The sequence below is a fragment of the Anomaloglossus baeobatrachus genome, unplaced genomic scaffold (assembly GCF_048569485.1).
Source record: "Anomaloglossus baeobatrachus isolate aAnoBae1 unplaced genomic scaffold, aAnoBae1.hap1 Scaffold_218, whole genome shotgun sequence".
In the NCBI taxonomy this organism is placed as follows: Eukaryota; Metazoa; Chordata; class Amphibia; order Anura; family Aromobatidae; genus Anomaloglossus; species Anomaloglossus baeobatrachus.
In genome coordinates, this window is record NW_027441988.1 from 345539 (window position 1) to 367534 (window position 21996).

Consider the following 21996-nt stretch of genomic DNA (forward strand, 5'->3'; position numbering starts at 1 on the left):
AAAGCCATTTCAAAGGCATTTTGCGCATACATGAAATGAACACATTTTTCTCCAAAACTATAACACATGCAAGCTTGTCCTGTTTGGTGGAGATGATATTTAATAAAATAAGTAGAAATCCACTAAAAGTTTTGTTTGGTTATCTTGCAATCCCGAGATAATCGTCTCCATGCTCCAAATCCATTTTAAAGCCATTTTTAAGGCATTTCGCGCATACATGAAATGAACACATTTTTCTCCAAAACTATAACAGATGCAAGCTTGTCCTGTTTGGTGGAGATGATATTTAATAAAATAAGTAGAAATCCACTAAAAGTTTTGTTTGGTTATCTTGCAATCCCGAGATAATCGTCTCCATGCTCCAAATCCATTTTAAAGCCATTTTTAAGGCATTTCGCGCATACATGAAATGAACACATTTTTCTCCAAAACTATAACAGATGCAAGCTTGTCCTGTTTGGTGGAGATAATATTTAATAAAATAAGTAGAAATCTACTAAAAGTTTCGTTTGTTTATATTGCCATCCTGAGATAATCGTCTCCATGCTCCAAATCCATTTTAAAGCCATTTCAAAAGAATTTTGCGCATACATGAAATGAACACATTTTTCTCCAAAACTATAACACATGCAAGCTTGTCCTGTTTGGTGGAGATGATATTTAATAAAATAAGTAGAAATCCACTAAAAGTTTTGTTTGGTTATCTTGCAATCCCGAGATAATCGTCTCCATGCTCCAAATCCATTTTAAAGCCATTTTTAAGGCATTTCGCGCATACATGAAATGAACACATTTTTCTCCAAAACTATAAGAGATGCAAGCTTGTCCTGTTTGGTGGAGATGATATTTAATAAAATAAGTAGAAATCCACTAAAAGTTTTGTTTGGTTATCTTGCAATCCCGAGATAATCGTCTCCATGCTCCAAATCCATTTTAAAGCCATTTTTAAGGCATTTCGCGCATACATGAAATGAACACATTTTTCTCCAAAACTATAACAGATGCAAGCTTGTCCTGTTTGGTGGAGATGATATTTAATAAAATAAGTAGAAATCCACTAAAAGTTTTGTTTGGTTATCTTGCAATCCCGAGATAATCGTCTCCATGCTCCAAATCCATTTTAAAGCCATTTTTAAGGCATTTGGCGCATACATGAAATGAACACATTTTTCTCCAAAACTATAACAGATGCAAGCTTGTCCTGTTTGGTGGAGATGATATTTAATAAAATAAGTAGAAATCCACTAAAAGTTTTGTTTGGTTATCTTGCAATCCCGAGATAATCTTCTCCATGCTCCAAATCCATTTTAAAGCCATTTTTAAGGCATTTCGCGCATACATAAAATGAACACATTTTTCTCCAAAACTATAACAGATGCAAGCTTGTCCTGTTTGGTGGAGATAATATTTAATAAAATAAGTAGAAATCTACTAAAAGTTTCGTTTGTTTATATTGCCATCCTGAGATAATCGTCTCCATGCTCCAAATCCATTTTAAAGCCATTTTTAAGGCATTTCGCGCATACATGAAATGAACACATTTTTCTCCAAAACTATAACAGATGCAAGCTTGTCCTGTTTGGTGGAGATGATATTTAATAAAATAAGTAGAAATCCACTAAAAGTTTTGTTTGGTTATCTTGCAATCCCGAGATAATCGTCTCCATGCTCCAAATCCATTTTAAAGCCATTTTTAAGGCATTTCGCGCATACATGAAATGAACACATTTTTCTCCAAAACTATAACAGATGCAAGCTTGTCCTGTTTGGTGGAGATGATATTTAATAAAATAAGTAGAAATCCACTAAAAGTTTTGTTTGGTTATATTGCAATCCCGAGATAATCGTCTCCATGCTCCAAATCCATTTTAAAGCCATTTTTAAGGCATTTCGCGCATACATGAAATGAACACATTTTTCTCCAAAACTATAACAGATGCAAGCTTGTCCTGTTTGGTGGAGATGATATTTAATAAAATAAGTAGAAATCCACTAAAAGTTTTGTTTGGTTATCTTGCAATCCCGAGATAATCGTCTCCATGCTCCAAATCCATTTTTAAGCCATTTTTAAGGCATTTCGCGCATACATGAAATGAACACATTTTTCTCCAAAACTATAACAGATGCAAGCTTGTCCTGTTTGGTGGAGATAATATTTAATAAAATAAGTAGAAATCTACTAACAGTTTCGTTTGTTTATATTGCCATCCTGAGATAATCGTCTCCATGCTCCAAATCCATTTTAAAGCCATTTCAAAAGAATTTTGCGCATACATGAAATGAACACATTTTTCTCCAAAACTATAACACATGCAAGCTTGTCCTGTTTGGTGGAGATGATATTTAATAAAATAAGTAGAAATCCACTAAAAGTTTTGTTTGGTTATCTTGCAATCCCGAGATAATCGTCTCCATGCTCCAAATCCATTTTAAAGCCATTTTTAAGGCATTTCGCGCATACATGAAATGAACACATTTTTCTCCAAAACTATAAGAGATGCAAGCTTGTCCTGTTTGGTGGAGATGATATTTAATAAAATAAGTAGAAATCCACTAAAAGTTTTGTTTGGTTATCTTGCAATCCCGAGATAATCGTCTCCATGCTCCAAATCCATTTTAAAGCCATTTTTAAGGCATTTCGCGCATACATGAAATGAACACATTTTTCTCCAAAACTATAACAGATGCAAGCTTGTCCTGTTTGGTGGAGATGATATTTAATAAAATAAGTAGAAATCCACTAAAAGTTTTGTTTGGTTATCTTGCAATCCCGAGATAATCGTCTCCATGCTCCAAATCCATTTTAAAGCCATTTTTAAGGCATTTCGCGCATACATGAAATGAACACATTTTTCTCCAAAACTATAACAGATGCAAGCTTGTCCTGTTTGGTGGAGATGATATTTAATAAAATAAGTAGAAATCCACTAAAAGTTTTGTTTGGTTATCTTGCAATCCCGAGATAATCTTCTCCATGCTCCAAATCCATTTTAAAGCCATTTTTAAGGCATTTCGCGCATACATAAAATGAACACATTTTTCTCCAAAACTATAACAGATGCAAGCTTGTCCTGTTTGGTGGAGATAATATTTAATAAAATAAGTAGAAATCTACTAAAAGTTTCGTTTGTTTATATTGCCATCCTGAGATAATCGTCTCCATGCTCCAAATCCATTTTAAAGCCATTTTTAAGGCATTTCGCGCATACATGAAATGAACACATTTTTCTCCAAAACTATAACAGATGCAAGCTTGTCCTGTTTGGTGGAGATGATATTTAATAAAATAAGTAGAAATCCACTAAAAGTTTTGTTTGGTTATCTTGCAATCCCGAGATAATCGTCTCCATGCTCCAAATCCATTTTAAAGCCATTTTTAAGGCATTTCGCGCATACATGAAATGAACACATTTTTCTCCAAAACTATAACAGATGCAAGCTTGTCCTGTTTGGTGGAGATGATATTTAATAAAATAAGTAGAAATCCACTAAAAGTTTTGTTTGGTTATATTGCAATCCCGAGATAATCGTCTCCATGCTCCAAATCCATTTTAAAGCCATTTTTAAGGCATTTCGCGCATACATGAAATGAACACATTTTTCTCCAAAACTATAACAGATGCAAGCTTGTCCTGTTTGGTGGAGATGATATTTAATAAAATAAGTAGAAATCCACTAAAAGTTTTGTTTGGTTATCTTGCAATCCCGAGATAATCGTCTCCATGCTCCAAATCCATTTTAAAGCCATTTTTAAGGCATTTCGCGCATACATGAAATGAACACATTTTTCTCCAAAACTATAACAGATGCAAGCTTGTCCTGTTTGGTGGAGATAATATTTAATAAAATAAGTAGAAATCTACTAACAGTTTCGTTTGTTTATATTGCCATCCTGAGATAATCGTCTCCATGCTCCAAATCCATTTTAAAGCCATTTCAAAGGCATTTTGCGCATACATGAAATGAACACATTTTTCTCCAAAACTATAACACATGCAAGCTTGTCCTGTTTGGTGGAGATGATATTTAATAAAATAAGTAGAAATCCACTAAAAGTTTTGTTTGGTTATCTTGCAATCCCGAGATAATCGTCTCCATGCTCCAAATCTATTTTAAAGCCATTTCAAAGGCATTTTGCGCATACATGAAATGAACACATTTTTCTCCAAAACTATAACACATGCAAGCTTGTCCTGTTTGGTGGAGATGATATTTAATAAAATAAGTGGAAATCCACTAAAAGTTTTGTTTGGTTATCTTGCAATCCCGAGATAATCGTCTCCATGCTCCAAATCCATTTTAAAGCCATTTTTAAGGCATTTCGCGCATACATGAAATGAACACATTTTTCTCCAAAACTATAACAGATGCAAGCTTGTCCTGTTTGGTGGAGATGATATTTAATAAAATAAGTAGAAATCCACTAAAAGTTTTGTTTGGTTATCTTGCAATCCCGAGATAATCGTCTCCATGCTCCAAATCCATTTTAAAGCCATTTTTAAGGCATTTCGCGCATACATGAAATGAACACATTTTTCTCCAAAACTATAACAGATGCAAGCTTGTCCTGTTTGGTGGAGATGATATTTAATAAAATAAGTAGAAATCCACTAAAAGTTTTGTTTGGTTATATTGCAATCCCGAGATAATCGTCTCCATGCTCCAAATCCATTTTAAAGCCATTTTTAAGGCATTTCGCGCATACATGAAATGAACACATTTTTCTCCAAAACTATAACAGATGCAAGCTTGTCCTGTTTGGTGGAGATGATATTTAATAAAATAAGTAGAAATCCACTAAAAGTTTTGTTTGGTTATCTTGCAATCCCGAGATAATCGTCTCCATGCTCGAAATCCATTTTAAAGCCATTTTTAAGGCATTTCGCGCATACATGAAATGAACACATTTTTCTCCAAAACTATAACAGATGCAAGCTTGTCCTGTTTGGTGGAGATGATATTTAATAAAATAAGTAGAAATCCACTAAAAGTTTTGTTTGGTTATATTGCAATCCCGAGATAATCGTCTCCATGCTCCAAATCCATTTTAAAGCCATTTTTAAGGCATTTCGCGCATACATGAAATGAACACATTTTTCTCCAAAACTATAACAGATGCAAGCTTGTCCTGTTTGGTGGAGATGATATTTAATAAAATAAGTAGAAATCCACTAAAAGTTTTGTTTGGTTATCTTGCAATCCCGAGATAATCGTCTCCATGCTCGAAATCCATTTTAAAGCCATTTTTAAGGCATTTCGCGCATACATGAAATGAACACATTTTTCTCCAAAACTATAACAGATGCAAGCTTGTCCTGTTTGGTGGAGATGATATTTAATAAAATAAGTAGAAATCCACTAAAAGTTTTGTTTGGTTATCTTGCAATCCCGAGATAATCGTCTCCATGCTCCAAATCCATTTTAAAGCCATTTTTAAGGCATTTCGCGCATACATGAAATGAACACATTTTTCTCCAAAACTATAACAGATGCAAGCTTGTCCAGTTTGGTGGAGATGATATTTAATAAAATAAGTAGAAATCCACTAAAAGTTTTGTTTGGTTATATTGCAATCCCGAGATAATCGTCTCCATGCTCCAAATCCATTTTAAAGCCATTTTTAAGGCATTTCGCGCATACATGAAATGAACACATTTTTCTCCAAAACTATAACAGATACAAGCTTGTCCTGTTTGGTGGAGATGATATTTAATAAAATAAGTAGAAATCCACTAAAAGTTTTGTTTGGTTATCTTGCAATCCCGAGATAATCGTCTCCATGCTCCAAATCCATTTTAAAGCCATTTTTAAGGCATTTCGCGCATACATGAAATGAACACATTTTTCTCCAAAACTATAACAGATGCAAGCTTGTCCTGTTTGGTGGAGATAATATTTAATAAGATAAGTAGAAATCTACTAAAAGTTTCGTTTGTTTATATTGCCATCCTGAGATAATCGTCTCCATGCTCCAAATCCATTTTAAAGCCATTTCAAAGGCATTTTGCGCATACATGAAATGAACACATTTTTCTTTAAAACTATAACACATGCAAGCTTGTCCTGTTTGGTGGAGATGATATTTAATAAAATAAGTAGAAATCCACTAAAAGTTTTGTTTGGTTATCTTGCAATCCCGAGATAATCGTCTCCATGCTCCAAATCCATTTTAAAGCCATTTTTAAGGCATTTCGCGCATACATGAAATGAACACATTTTTCTCCAAAACTATAACAGATGCAAGCTTGTCCTGTTTGGTGGAGATGATATTTAATAAAATAAGTAGAAATCCACTAAAAGTTTTGTTTGGTTATCTTGCAATCCCGAGATAATCGTCTCCATGCTCCAAATCCATTTTAAAGCCATTTTTAAGGCATTTCGCGCATACATGAAATGAACACATTTTTCTCCAAAACTATAACAGATGCAAGCTTGTCCTGTTTGGTGGAGATGATATTTAATAAAATAAGTAGAAATCCACTAAAAGTTTTGTTTGGTTATCTTGCAATCCCGAGATAATCGTCTCCATGCTCCAAATCCATTTTAAAGCCATTTTTAAGGCATTTCGCGCATACATGAAATGAACACATTTTTCTCCAAAACTATAACAGATGCAAGCTTGTCCTGTTTGGTGGAGATGATATTTAATAAAATAAGTAGAAATCCACTAAAAGTTTTGTTTGGTTATCTTGCAATCCCGAGATAATCGTCTCCATGCTCCAAATCCATTTTAAAGCCATTTCAAAGGCATTTTGCGCATACATGAAATGAACACATTTTTCTCCAAAACTATAACACATGTAAGCTTGTCCTGTTTGGTGGAGATGATATTTAATAAAATAAGTAGAAATCCACTAAAAGTTTTGTTTGGTTATCTTGCAATCCCGAGATAATCGTCTCCATGCTCCAAATCCATTTTAAAGCCATTTTTAAGGCATTTCGCGCATACATGAAATGAACACATTTTTCTCCAAAACTATAACAGATGCAAGCTTGTCCTGTTTGGTGGAGATGATATTTAATAAAATAAGTAGAAATCCACTAAACGTTTTGTTTGGTTATCTTGCAATCCCGAGATAATCGTCTCCATGCTCCAAATCCATTTTAAAGCCATTTTTAAGGCATTTCGCGCATACATGAAATGAACACATTTTTCTCCAAAACTATAACAGATGCAAGCTTGTCCTGTTTGGTGGAGATGATATTTAATAAAATAAGTAGAAATCCACTAAAAGTTTTGTTTGGTTATATTGCAATCCCGAGATAATCGTCTCCATGCTCCAAATCCATTTTAAAGCCATTTTTAAGGCATTTCGCGCATACATGAAATGAACACATTTTTCTCCAAAACTATAACAGATGCAAGCTTGTCCTGTTTGGTGGAGATGATATTTAATAAAATAAGTAGAAATCCACTAAAAGTTTTGTTTGGTTATCTTGCAATCCCGAGATAATCGTCTCCATGCTCCAAATCCATTTTAAAGCCATTTTTAAGGCATTTCGCGCATACATGAAATGAACACATTTTTCTCCAAAACTATAACAGATGCAAGCTTGTCTTGTTTGGTGGAGATGATATTTAATAAAATAAGTAGAAATCCACTAAAAGTTTTGTTTGGTTATCTTGCAATCCCGAGATAATCGTCTCCATGCTCCAAATCCATTTTAAAGCCATTTTTAAGGCATTTCGCGCATACATGAAATGAACACATTTTTCTCCAAAACTATAACAGATGCAAGCTTGTCCTGTTTGGTGGAGATGATATTTAATAAAATAAGTAGAAATCCACTAAAAGTTTTGTTTGGTTATCTTGCAATCCCGAGATAATCGTCTCCATGCTCCAAATCCATTTTAAAGCCATTTTTAAGGCATTTCGCGCATACATGAAATGAACACATTTTTCTCCAAAACTATAACAGATGCAAGCTTGTCCTGTTTGGTGGAGATGATATTTAATAAAATAAGTAGAAATCCACTAAAAGTTTTGTTTGGTTATCTTGCAATCCCGAGATAATCGTCTCCATGCTCCAAATCCATTTTAAAGCCATTTTTAAGGCATTTCGCGCATACATGAAATGAACACATTTTTCTCCAAAACTATAACAGATGCAAGCTTGTCCTGTTTGGTGGAGATAATATTTAATAAAATAAGTAGAAATCTACTAAAAGTTTCGTTTGTTTATATTGCCATCCTGAGATAATCGTCTCCATGCTCCAAATCCATTTTAAAGCCATTTCAAAGGCATTTTGCGCATACATGAAATGAACACATTTTTCTCCAAAACTATAACACATGCAAGCTTGTCCTGTTTGGTGGAGATGATATTTAATAAAATAAGTAGAAATCCACTAAAAGTTTTGTTTGGTTATCTTGCAATCCCGAGATAATCGTCTCCATGCTCCAAATCCATTTTAAAGCCATTTTTAAGGCATTTCGCGCATACATGAAATGAACACATTTTTCTCCAAAACTATAACAGATGCAAGCTTGTCCTGTTTGGTGGAGATGATATTTAATAAAATAAGTAGAAATCCACTAAAAGTTTTGTTTGGTTATCTTGCAATCCCGAGATAATCGTCTCCATGCTCCAAATCCATTTTAAAGCCATTTTTAAGGCATTTCGCGCATACATGAAATGAACACATTTTTCTCCAAAACTATAACAGATGCAAGCTTGTCCTGTTTGGTGGAGATGATATTTAATAAAATAAGTAGAAATCCACTAAAAGTTTTGTTTGGTTATCTTGCAATCCCGAGATAATCGTCTCCATGCTCCAAATCCATTTTAAAGCCATTTTTAAGGCATTTCGCGCATACATGAAATGAACACATTTTTCTCCAAAACTATAACAGATGCAAGCTTGTCCTGTTTGGTGGAGATGATATCTAATAAAATAAGTAGAAATCCACTAAAAGTTTTGTTTGGTTATCTTGCAATCCCGAGATAATCGTCTCCATGCTCCAAATCCATTTTAAAGCCATTTCAAAGGCATTTTGCGCATACATGAAATGAACACATTTTTCTCCAAAACTATAACACATGCAAGCTTGTCCTGTTTGGTGGAGATGATATTTAATAAAATAAGTAGAAATCCACTAAAAGTTTTGTTTGGTTATCTTGCAATCCCGAGATAATCGTCTCCATGCTCCAAATCTATTTTAAAGCCATTTCAAAGGCATTTTGCGCATACATGAAATGAACACATTTTTCTCCAAAACTATAACACATGCAATCTTGTCCTGTTTGGTGGAGATGATATTTAATAAAATAAGTAGAAATCCACTAAAAGTTTTGTTTGGTTATCTTGCAATCCCGAGATAATCGTCTCCATGCTCCAAATCCATTTTAAAGCCATTTTTAAGGCATTTCGCGCATACATGAAATGAACACATTTTTCTCCAAAACTATAACAGATGCAAGCTTGTCCTGTTTGGTGGAGATAATATTTAATAAAATAAGTAGAAATCTACTAAAAGTTTCGTTTGTTTATATTGCCATCCTGAGATAATCGTCTCCATGCTCCAAATCCATTTTAAAGCCATTTCAAAGGCATTTTGCGCATACATGAAATGAACACATTTTTCTCCAAAACTATAACACATGCAAGCTTGTCCTGTTTGGTGGAGATGATATTTAATAAAATAAGTAGAAATCCACTAAAAGTTTTGTTTGGTTATCTTGCAATCCCGAGATAATCGTCTCCATGCTCCAAATCCATTTTAAAGTCATTTTTAAGGCATTTCGCGCATACATGAAATGAACACATTTTTCTCCAAAACTATAACAGATGCAAGCTTGTCCTGTTTGGTGGAGATGATATTTAATAAAATAAGTAGAAATCTACTAAAAGTTTTGTTTGGTTATCTTGCAATCCCGAGATAATCGTCTCCATGCTCCAAATCCATTTTTAAGCCATTTCAAAGGCATTTTGCGCATACATGAAATGAACACATTTTTCTCCAAAACTATAACACATGCAAGCTTGTCCTGTTTGGTGGAGATGATATTTAATAAAATAAGTAGAAATCCACTAAAAGTTTTGTTTGGTTATCTTGCAATCCCGAGATAATCGTCTCCATGCTCCAAATCCATTTTAAAGCCTTTTTGAAGGCATTTCGCGCATACATGAAATGAACACATTTTTCTCCAAAACTATAACAGATGCAAGCTTGTCCTGTTTGGTGGAGATGATATTTAATAAAATAAGTAGAAATCCACTAAAAGTTTTGTTTGGTTATATTGCAATCCCGAGATAATCGTCTCCATGCTCCAAATCCATTTTAAAGCCATTTTTAAGGCATTTCGCACATACATGAAATGAACACATTTTTCTCCAAAACTATAACAGATGCAAACTTGTCCTGTTTGGTGGAGATGATATTTAATAAAATAAGTAGAAATCCACTAAAAGTTTTGTTTGGTTATCTTGCAATCCCGAGATAATCGTCTCCATGCTCCAAATCCATTTTAAAGCCATTTTTAAGGCATTTCGCGCATACATGAAATGAACACATTTTTCTCCAAAACTATAACAGATGCAAGCTTGTCCTGTTTGGTGGAGATGATATTTAATAAAATAAGTAGAAATCCACTAAAAGTTTTGTTTGGTTATCTTGCAATCCCGAGATAATCGTCTCCATGCTCCAAATCCATTTTAAAGCCATTTTTAAGGCATTTCGCGCATACATGAAATGAACACATTTTTCTCCAAAACTATAACAGATGCAAGCTTGTCCTGTTTGGTGGAGATGATATTTAATAAAATAAGTAGAAATCCACTAAAAGTTTTGTTTGGTTATCTTGCAATCCCGAGATAATCGTCTCCATGCTCCAAATCCATTTTAAAGCCATTTTTAAGGCATTTCGCGCATACATGAAATGAACACATTTTTCTCCAAAACTATAACAGATGCAAGCTTGTCCTGTTTGGTGGAGATGATATTTAATAAAATAAGTAGAAATCCACTAAAAGTTTTGTTTGGTTATCTTGCAATCCCGAGATAATCGTCTCCATGCTCCAAATCCATTTTAAAGCCATTTTTAAGGCATTTCGCGCATACATGAAATGAACACATTTTTCTCCAAAACTATAACAGATGCAAGCTTGTCCTGTTTGGTGGAGATAATATTAAATAAAATAAGTAGAAATCTACTAAAAGTTTCGTTTGTTTATATTGCCATCCTGAGATAATCGTCTCCATGCTCCAAATCCATTTTAAAGCCATTTCAAAGGCATTTTGCGCATACATGAAATGAACACATTTTTCTCCAAAACTATAACACATGCAAGCTTGTCCTGTTTGGTGGAGATGATATTTAATAAAATAAGTAGAAATCCACTAAAAGTTTTGTTTGGTTATCTTGCAATCCCGAGATAATCGTCTCCATGCTCCAAATCCATTTTAAAGCCATTTTTAAGGCATTTCGCGCATACATGAAATGAACACATTTTTCTCCAAAACTATAACAGATGCAAGCTTGTCCTGTTTGGTGGAGATAATATTTAATAAAATAAGTAGAAATCTACTAAAAGTTTCGTTTGTTTATATTGCCATCCTGAGATAATCGTCTCCATGCTCCAAATCCATTTTAAAGCCATTTCAAAGGCATTTTGCGCATACATGAAATTAACACATTTTTCTCCAAAACTATAACACATGCAAGCTTGTCCTGTTTGGTGGAGATGATATTTAATAAAATAAGTAGAAATCCACTAAAAGTTTTGTTTGGTTATCTTGCAATCCCGAGATAATCGTCTCCATGCTCCAAATCCATTTTAAAGCCATTTTTAAGGCATTTCGCGCATACATGAAATGAACACATTTTTCTCCAAAACTATAACAGATGCAAGCTTGTCCTGTTTGGTGGAGATGATATTTAATAAAATAAGTAGAAATCCACTAAAAGTTTTGTTTGGTTATCTTGCAATCCCGAGATAATCGTCTCCATGCTCCAAATCCATTTTAAAGCCATTTTTAAGGCATTTCGCGCATACATGAAATGAACACATTTTTCTCCAAAACTATAACAGATGCAAGCTTGTCCTGTTTGGTGGAGATAATATTTAATAAAATAAGTAGAAATCTACTAAAAGTTTCGTTTGTTTATATTGCCATCCTGAGATAATCGTCTCCATGCTCCAAATCCATTTTAAAGCCATTTCAAAGGAATTTTGCGCATACATGAAATGAACACATTTTTCTCCAAAACTATAACACATGCAAGCTTGTCCTGTTTGGTGGAGATGATATTTAATAAAATAAGTAGAAATCCACTAAAAGTTTTGTTTGGTTATCTTGCAATCCCGAGATAATCGTCTCCATGCTCCAAATCCATTTTAAAGCCATTTTTAAGGCATTTCGCGCATACATGAAATGAACACATTTTTCTCCAAAACTATAAGAGATGCAAGCTTGTCCTGTTTGGTGGAGATGATATTTAATAAAATAAGTAGAAATCCATTAAAAGTTTTGTTTGGTTATCTTGCAATCCCGAGATAATCTTCTCCATGCTCCAAATCCATTTTAAAGCCATTTTTAAGGCATTTCGCGCATACATAAAATGAACACATTTTTCTCCAAAACTATAACAGATGCAAGCTTGTCCTGTTTGGTGGAGATAATATTTAATAAAATAAGTAGAAATCTACTAAAAGTTTCGTTTGTTTATATTGCCATCCTGAGATAATCGTCTCCATGCTCCAAATCCATTTTAAAGCCATTTTTAAGGCATTTCGCGCATACATGAAATGAACACATTTTTCTCCAAAACTATAACAGATGCAAGCTTGTCCTGTTTGGTGGAGATGATATTTAATAAAATAAGTAGAAATCCACTAAAAGTTTTGTTTGGTTATCTTGCAATCCCGAGATAATCGTCTCCATGCTCCAAATCCATTTTAAAGCCATTTTTAAGGCATTTCGCGCATACATGAAATGAACACATTTTTCTCCAAAACTATAACAGATGCAAGCTTGTCCTGTTTGGTGGAGATGATATTTAATAAAATAAGTAGAAATCCACTAAAAGTTTTGTTTGGTTATCTTGCAATCCCGAGATAATCGTCTCCATGCTCCAAATCCATTTTAAAGCCATTTTTAAGGCATTTCGCGCATACATGAAATGAACACATTTTTCTCCAAAACTATAACAGATGCAAGCTTGTCCTGTTTGGTGGAGATAATATTTAATAAAATAAGTAGAAATCTACTAACAGTTTCGTTTGTTTATATTGCCATCCTGAGATAATCGTCTCCATGCTCCAAATCCATTTTAAAGCCATTTCAAAGGCATTTTGCGCATACATGAAATGAACACATTTTTCTCCAAAACTATAACACATGCAAGCTTGTCCTGTTTGGTGGAGATGATATTTAATAAAATAAGTAGAAATCCACTAAAAGTTTTGTTTGGTTATCTTGCAATCCCGAGATAATCGTCTCCATGCTCCAAATCTATTTTAAAGCCATTTCAAAGGCATTTTGCGCATACATGAAATGAACACATTTTTCTCCAAAACTATAACACATGCAAGCTTGTCCTGTTTGGTGGAGATGATATTTAATAAAATAAGTGGAAATCCACTAAAAGTTTTGTTTGGTTATCTTGCAATCCCGAGATAATCGTCTCCATGCTCCAAATCCATTTTAAAGCCATTTTTAAGGCATTTCGCGCATACATGAAATGAACACATTTTTCTCAAAAACTATAACAGATGCAAGCTTGTCCTGTTTGGTGGAGATGATATTTAATAAAATAAGTAGAAATCCACTAAAAGTTTTGTTTGGTTATCTTGCAATCCCGAGATAATCGTCTCCATGCTCCAAATCCATTTTAAAGCCATTTTTAAGGCATTTCGCGCATACATGAAATGAACACATTTTTCTCCAAAACTATAACAGATGCAAGCTTGTCCTGTTTGGTGGAGATGATATTTAATAAAATAAGTAGAAATCCACTAAAAGTTTTGTTTGGTTATATTGCAATCCCGAGATAATCGTCTCCATGCTCCAAATCCATTTTAAAGCCATTTTTAAGGCATTTCGCGCATACATGAAATGAACACATTTTTCTCCAAAACTATAACAGATGCAAGCTTGTCCTGTTTGGTGGAGATGATATTTAATAAAATAAGTAGAAATCCACTAAAAGTTTTGTTTGGTTATCTTGCAATCCCGAGATAATCGTCTCCATGCTCCAAATCCATTTTAAAGCCATTTTTAAGGCATTTCGCGCATACATGAAATGAACACATTTTTCTCCAAAACTATAACAGATGCAAGCTTGTCCTGTTTGGTGGAGATGATATTTAATAAAATAAGTAGAAATCCACTAAAAGTTTTGTTTGGTTATCTTGCAATCCCGAGATAATCGTCTCCATGCTCCAAATCCATTTTAAAGCCATTTTTAAGGCATTTCGCGCATACATGAAATGAACACATTTTTCTCCAAAACTATAACAGATGCAAGCTTGTCCTGTTTGGTGGAGATGATATTTAATAAAATAAGTAGAAATCCACTAAAAGTTTTGTTTGGTTATATTGCAATCCCGAGATAATCGTCTCCATGCTCCAAATCCATTTTAAAGCCATTTTTAAGGCATTTCGCGCATACATAAAATGAACACATTTTTCTCCAAAACTATAACAGATACAAGCTTGTCCTGTTTGGTGGAGATGATATTTAATAAAATAAGTAGAAATCCACTAAAAGTTTTGTTTGGTTATCTTGCAATCCCGAGATAATCGTCTCCATGCTCCAAATCCATTTTAAAGCCATTTTTAAGGCATTTCGCGCATACATGAAATGAACACATTTTTCTCCAAAACTATAACAGATGCAAGCTTGTCCTGTTTGGTGGAGATAATATTTAATAAAATAAGTAGAAATCTACTAAAAGTTTCGTTTGTTTATATTGCCATCCTGAGATAATCGTCTCCATGCTCCAAATCCATTTTAAAGCCATTTCAAAGGCATTTTGCGCATACATGAAATGAACACATTTTTCTTTAAAACTATAACACATGCAAGCTTGTCCTGTTTGGTGGAGATGATATTTAATAAAATAAGTAGAAATCCACTAAAAGTTTTGTTTGGTTATCTTGCAATCCCGAGATAATCGTCTCCATGCTCCAAATCCATTTTAAAGCCATTTTTAAGGCATTTCGCGCATACATGAAATGAACACATTTTTCTCCAAAACTATAACAGATGCAAGCTTGTCCTGTTTGGTGGAGATGATATTTAATAAAATAAGTAGAAATCCACTAAAAGTTTTGTTTGGTTATCTTGCAATCCCGAGATAATCGTCTCCGTGCTCCAAATCCATTTTAAAGCCATTTTTAAGGCATTTCGCGCATACATGAAATGAACACATTTTTCTCCAAAACTATAACAGATGCAAGCTTGTCCTGTTTGGTGGAGATGATATTTAATAAAATAAGTAGAAATCCACTAAAAGTTTTGTTTGGTTATCTTGCAATCCCGAGATAATCGTCTCCATGCTCCAAATCCATTTTAAAGCCATTTCAAAGGCATTTTGCGCATACATGAAATGAACACATTTTTCTCCAAAACTATAACAGATGCAAGCTTGTCCTGTTTGGTGGAGATGATATTTAATAAAATAAGTAGAAATCCACTAAACGTTTTGTTTGGTTATCTTGCAATCCCGAGATAATCGTCTCCATGCTCCAAATCCATTTTAAAGCCATTTTTAAGGCATTTCGCGCATACATGAAATGAACACATTTTTCTCCAAAACTATAACAGATGCAAGCTTGTCCTGTTTGGTGGAGATGATATTTAATAAAATAAGTAGAAATCCACTAAAAGTTTTGTTTGGTTATATTGCAATCCCGAGATAATCGTCTCCATGCTCCAAATCCATTTTAAAGCCATTTTTAAGGCATTTCGCGCATACATGAAATGAACACATTTTTCTCCAAAACTATAACAGATGCAAGCTTGTCCTGTTTGGTGGAGATGATATTTAATAAAATAAGTAGAAATCCACTAAAAGTTTTGTTTGGTTATCTTGCAATCCCGAGATAATCGTCTCCATGCTCCAAATCCATTTTAAAGCCATTTTTAAGGCATTTCGCGCATACATGAAATGAACACATTTTTCTCCAAAACTATAACAGATGCAAGCTTGTCTTGTTTGGTGGAGATGATATTTAATAAAATAAGTAGAAATCCACTAAAAGTTTTGTTTGGTTATCTTGCAATCCCGAGATAATCGTCTCCATGCTCCAAATCCATTTTAAAGCCATTTTTAAGGCATTTCGCGCATACATGAAATGAACACATTTTTCTCCAAAACTATAACAGATGCAAGCTTGTCCTGTTTGGTGGAGATGATATTTAATAAAATAAGTAGAAATCCACTAAAAGTTTTGTTTGGTTATCTTGCAATCCCGAGATAATCGTCTCCATGCTCCAAATCCATTTTAAAGCCATTTTTAAGGCATTTCGCGCATACATGAAATGAACACATTTTTCTCCAAAACTATAACAGATGCAAGCTTGTCCTGTTTGGTGGAGATGATATTTAATAAAATAAGTAGAAATCCACTAAAAGTTTTGTTTGGTTATCTTGCAATCCCGAGATAATCGTCTCCATGCTCCAAATCCATTTTAAAGCCATTTTTAAGGCATTTCGCGCATACATGAAATGAACACATTTTTCTCCAAAACTATAACAGATGCAAGCTTGTCCTGTTTGGTGGAGATGATATTTAATAAAATAAGTAGAAATCCACTAAAAGTTTTGTTTGGTTATCTTGCAATCCCGAGATAATCGTCTCCGTGCTCCAAATCCATTTTAAAGCCATTTTTAAGGCATTTCGCGCATACATGAAATGAACACATTTTTCTCCAAAACTATAACAGATGCAAGCTTGTCCTGTTTGGTGGAGATGATATTTAATAAAATAAGTAGAAATCCACTAAAAGTTTTGTTTGGTTATCTTGCAATCCCGAGATAATCGTCTCCATGCTCCAAATCCATTTTAAAGCCATTTCAAAGGCATTTTGCGCATACATGAAATGAACACATTTTTCTCCAAAACTATAACAGATGCAAGCTTGTCCTGTTTGGTGGAGATGATATTTAATAAAATAAGTAGAAATCCACTAAACGTTTTGTTTGGTTATCTTGCAATCCCGAGATAATCGTCTCCATGCTCCAAATCCATTTTAAAGCCATTTTTAAGGCATTTCGCGCATACATGAAATGAACACATTTTTCTCCAAAACTATAACAGATGCAAGCTTGTCCTGTTTGGTGGAGATGATATTTAATAAAATAAGTAGAAATCCACTAAAAGTTTTGTTTGGTTATATTGCAATCCCGAGATAATCGTCTCCATGCTCCAAATCCATTTTAAAGCCATTTTTAAGGCATTTCGCGCATACATGAAATGAACACATTTTTCTCCAAAACTATAACAGATGCAAGCTTGTCCTGTTTGGTGGAGATGATATTTAATAAAATAAGTAGAAATCCACTAAAAGTTTTGTTTGGTTATCTTGCAATCCCGAGATAATCGTCTCCATGCTCCAAATCCATTTTAAAGCCATTTTTAAGGCATTTCGCGCATACATGAAATGAACACATTTTTCTCCAAAACTATAACAGATGCAAGCTTGTCTTGTTTGGTGGAGATGATATTTAATAAAATAAGTAGAAATCCACTAAAAGTTTTGTTTGGTTATCTTGCAATCCCGAGATAATCGTCTCCATGCTCCAAATCCATTTTAAAGCCATTTTTAAGGCATTTCGCGCATACATGAAATGAACACATTTTTCTCCAAAACTATAACAGATGCAAGCTTGTCCTGTTTGGTGGAGATGATATTTAATAAAATAAGTAGAAATCCACTAAAAGTTTTGTTTGGTTATCTTGCAATCCCGAGATAATCGTCTCCATGCTCCAAATCCATTTTAAAGCCATTTTTAAGGCATTTCGCGCATACATGAAATGAACACATTTTTCTCCAAAACTATAACAGATGCAAGCTTGTCCTGTTTGGTGGAGATGATATTTAATAAAATAAGTAGAAATCCACTAAAAGTTTTGTTTGGTTATCTTGCAATCCCGAGATAATCGTCTCCATGCTCCAAATCCATTTTAAAGCCATTTTTAAGGCATTTCGCGCATACATGAAATGAACACATTTTTCTCCAAAACTATAACAGATGCAAGCTTGTCCTGTTTGGTGGAGATAATATTTAATAAAATAAGTAGAAATCTACTAAAAGTTTCGTTTGTTTATATTGCCATCCTGAGATAATCGTCTCCATGCTCCAAATCCATTTTAAAGCCATTTCAAAGGCATTTTGCGCATACATGAAATGAACACATTTTTCTCCAAAACTATAACACATGCAAGCTTGTCCTGTTTGGTGGAGATGATATTTAATAAAATAAGTAGAAATCCACTAAAAGTTTTGTTTGGTTATCTTGCAATCCCGAGATAATTGTCTCCATGCTCCAAATCCATTTTAAAGCCATTTTTAAGGCATTTCGCGCATACATGAAATGAACACATTTTTCTCCAAAACTATAACAGATGCAAGCTTGTCCTGTTTGGTGGAGATGATATTTAATAAAATAAGTAGAAATCCACTAAAAGTTTTGTTTGGTTATCTTGCAATCCCGAGATAATCGTCTCCATGCTCCAAATCCATTTTAAAGCCATTTTTAAGGCATTTCGCGCATACATGAAATGAACACATTTTTCTCCAAAACTATAACAGATGCAAGCTTGTCCTGTTTGGTGGAGATGATATTTAATAAAATAAGTAGAAATCCACTAAAAGTTTTGTTTGGTTATCTTGCAATCCCGAGATAATCGTCTCCATGCTCCAAATCCATTTTAAAGCCATTTTTAAGGCATTTCGCGCATACATGAAATGAACACATTTTTCTCCAAAACTATAACAGATGCAAGCTTGTCCTGTTTGGTGGAGATGATATTTAATAAAATAAGTAGAAATCCACTAAAAGTTTTGTTTGGTTATCTTGCAATCCCGAGATAATCGTCTCCATGCTCCAAATCCATTTTAAAGCCATTTCAAAGGCATTTTGCGCATACATGAAATGAACACATTTTTCTCCAAAACTATAACAGATGCAAGCTTGTCCTGTTTGGTGGAGATGATATTTAATAAAATAAGTAGAAATCCACTAAACGTTTTGTTTGGTTATCTTGCAATCCCGAGATAATCGTCTCCATGCTCCAAATCCATTTTAAAGCCATTTTTAAGGCATTTCGCGCATACATGAAATGAACACATTTTTCTCCAAAACTATAACAGATGCAAGCTTGTCCTGTTTGGTGGAGATGATATTTAATAAAATAAGTAGAAATCCACTAAAAGTTTTGTTTGGTTATATTGCAATCCCGAGATAATCGTCTCCATGCTCCAAATCCATTTTAAAGCCATTTTTAAGGCATTTCGCGCATACATGAAATGAACACATTTTTCTCCAAAACTATAACAGATGCAAGCTTGTCCTGTTTGGTGGAGATGATATTTAATAAAATAAGTAGAAATCCACTAAAAGTTTTGTTTGGTTATCTTGCAATCCCGAGATAATCGTCTCCATGCTCCAAATCCATTTTAAAGCCATTTTTAAGGCATTTCGCGCATACATGAAATGAACACATTTTTCTCCAAAACTATAACAGATGCAAGCTTGTCTTGTTTGGTGGAGATGATATTTAATAAAATAAGTAGAAATCCACTAAAAGTTTTGTTTGGTTATCTTGCAATCCCGAGATAATCGTCTCCATGCTCCAAATCCATTTTAAAGCCATTTTTAAGGCATTTCGCGCATACATGAAATGAACACATTTTTCTCCAAAACTATAACAGATGCAAGCTTGTCCTGTTTGGTGGAGATGATATTTAATAAAATAAGTAGAAATCCACTAAAAGTTTTGTTTGGTTATCTTGCAATCCCGAGATAATCGTCTCCATGCTCCAAATCCATTTTAAAGCCATTTTTAAGGCATTTCGCGCATACATGAAATGAACACATTTTTCTCCAAAACTATAACAGATGCAAGCTTGTCCTGTTTGGTGGAGATGATATTTAATAAAATAAGTAGAAATCCACTAAAAGTTTTGTTTGGTTATCTTGCAATCCCGAGATAATCGTCTCCATGCTCCAAATCCATTTTAAAGCCATTTTTAAGGCATTTCGCGCATACATGAAATGAACACATTTTTCTCCAAAACTATAACAGATGCAAGCTTGTCCTGTTTGGTGGAGATAATATTTAATAAAATAAGTAGAAATCTACTAAAAGTTTCGTTTGTTTATATTGCCATCCTGAGATAATCGTCTCCATGCTCCAAATCCATTTTAAAGCCATTTCAAAGGCATTTTGCGCATACATGAAATGAACACATTTTTCTCCAAAACTATAACACATGCAAGCTTGTCCTGTTTGGTGGAGATGATATTTAATAAAATAAGTAGAAATCCACTAAAAGTTTTGTTTGGTTATCTTGCAATCCCGAGATAATTGTCTCCATGCTCCAAATCCATTTTAAAGCCATTTTTAAGGCATTTCGCGCATACATGAAATGAACACATTTTTCTCCAAAACTATAACAGATGCAAGCTTGTCCTGTTTGGTGGAGATGATATTTAATAAAATAAGTAGAAATCCACTAAAAGTTTTGTTTGGTTATCTTGCAATCCCGAGATAATCGTCTCCATGCTCCAAATCCATTTTAAAGCCATTTTTAAGGCATTTCGCGCATACATGAAATGAACACATTTTTCTCCAAAACTATAACAGATGCAAGCTTGTCCTGTTTGGTGGAGATGATATTTAATAAAATAAGTAGAAATCCACTAAAAGTTTTGTTTGGTTATCTTGCAATCCCGAGATAATCGTCTCCATGCTCCAAATCCATTTTAAAGCCATTTTTAAGGCATTTCGCGCATACATGAAATGAACACATTTTTCTCCAAAACTATAACAGATGCAAGCTTGTCCTGTTTGGTGGAGATGATATTTAATAAAATAAGTAGAAATCCACTAAAAGTTTTGTTTGGTTATCTTGCAATCCCGAGATAATCGTCTCCATGCTCCAAATCCATTTTAAAGCCATTTCAAAGGCATTTTGCGCATACATGAAATGAACACATTTTTCTCCAAAACTATAACACATGCAAGCTTGTCCTGTTTGGTGGAGATGATATTTAATAAAATAAGTAGAAATCCACTAAAAGTTTTGTTTGGTTATCTTGCAATCCCGAGATAATCGTCTCCATGCTCCAAATCCATTTTAAAGCCATTTTTAAGGCATTTCGCGCATACATGAAATGAACACATTTTTCTCCAAAACTATAACAGATGCAAGCTTGTCCTGTTTGGTGGAGATAATATTTAATAAAATAAGTAGAAATCTACTAAAAGTTTCGTTTGTTTATATTGCCATCCTGAGATAATCGTCTCCATGCTCCAAATCCATTTTAAAGCCATTTCAAAGGCATTTTGCGCATACATGAAATGAACACATTTTTCTCCAAAACTATAACACATGCAAGCTTGTCCTGTTTGGTGGAGATGATATTTAATAAAATAAGTAGAAATCCACTAAAAGTTTTGTTTGGTTATCTTGCAATCCCGAGATAATCGTCTCCATGCTCCAAATCCATTTTAAAGCCATTTTTAAGGCATTTCGCGCATACATGAAATGAACACATTTTTCTCCAAAACTATAACAGATGCAAGCTTGTCCTGTTTGGTGGAGATGATATTTAATAAAATAAGTAGAAATCCACTAAAAGTTTTGTTTGGTTATATTGCAATCCCGAGATAATCGTCTCCATGCTCCAAATCCATTTTAAAGCCATTTTTAAGGCATTTCGCGCATACATGAAATGAACACATTTTTCTCCAAAACTATAACAGATACAAGCTTGTCCTGTTTGGTGGAGATGATATTTAATAAAATAAGTAGAA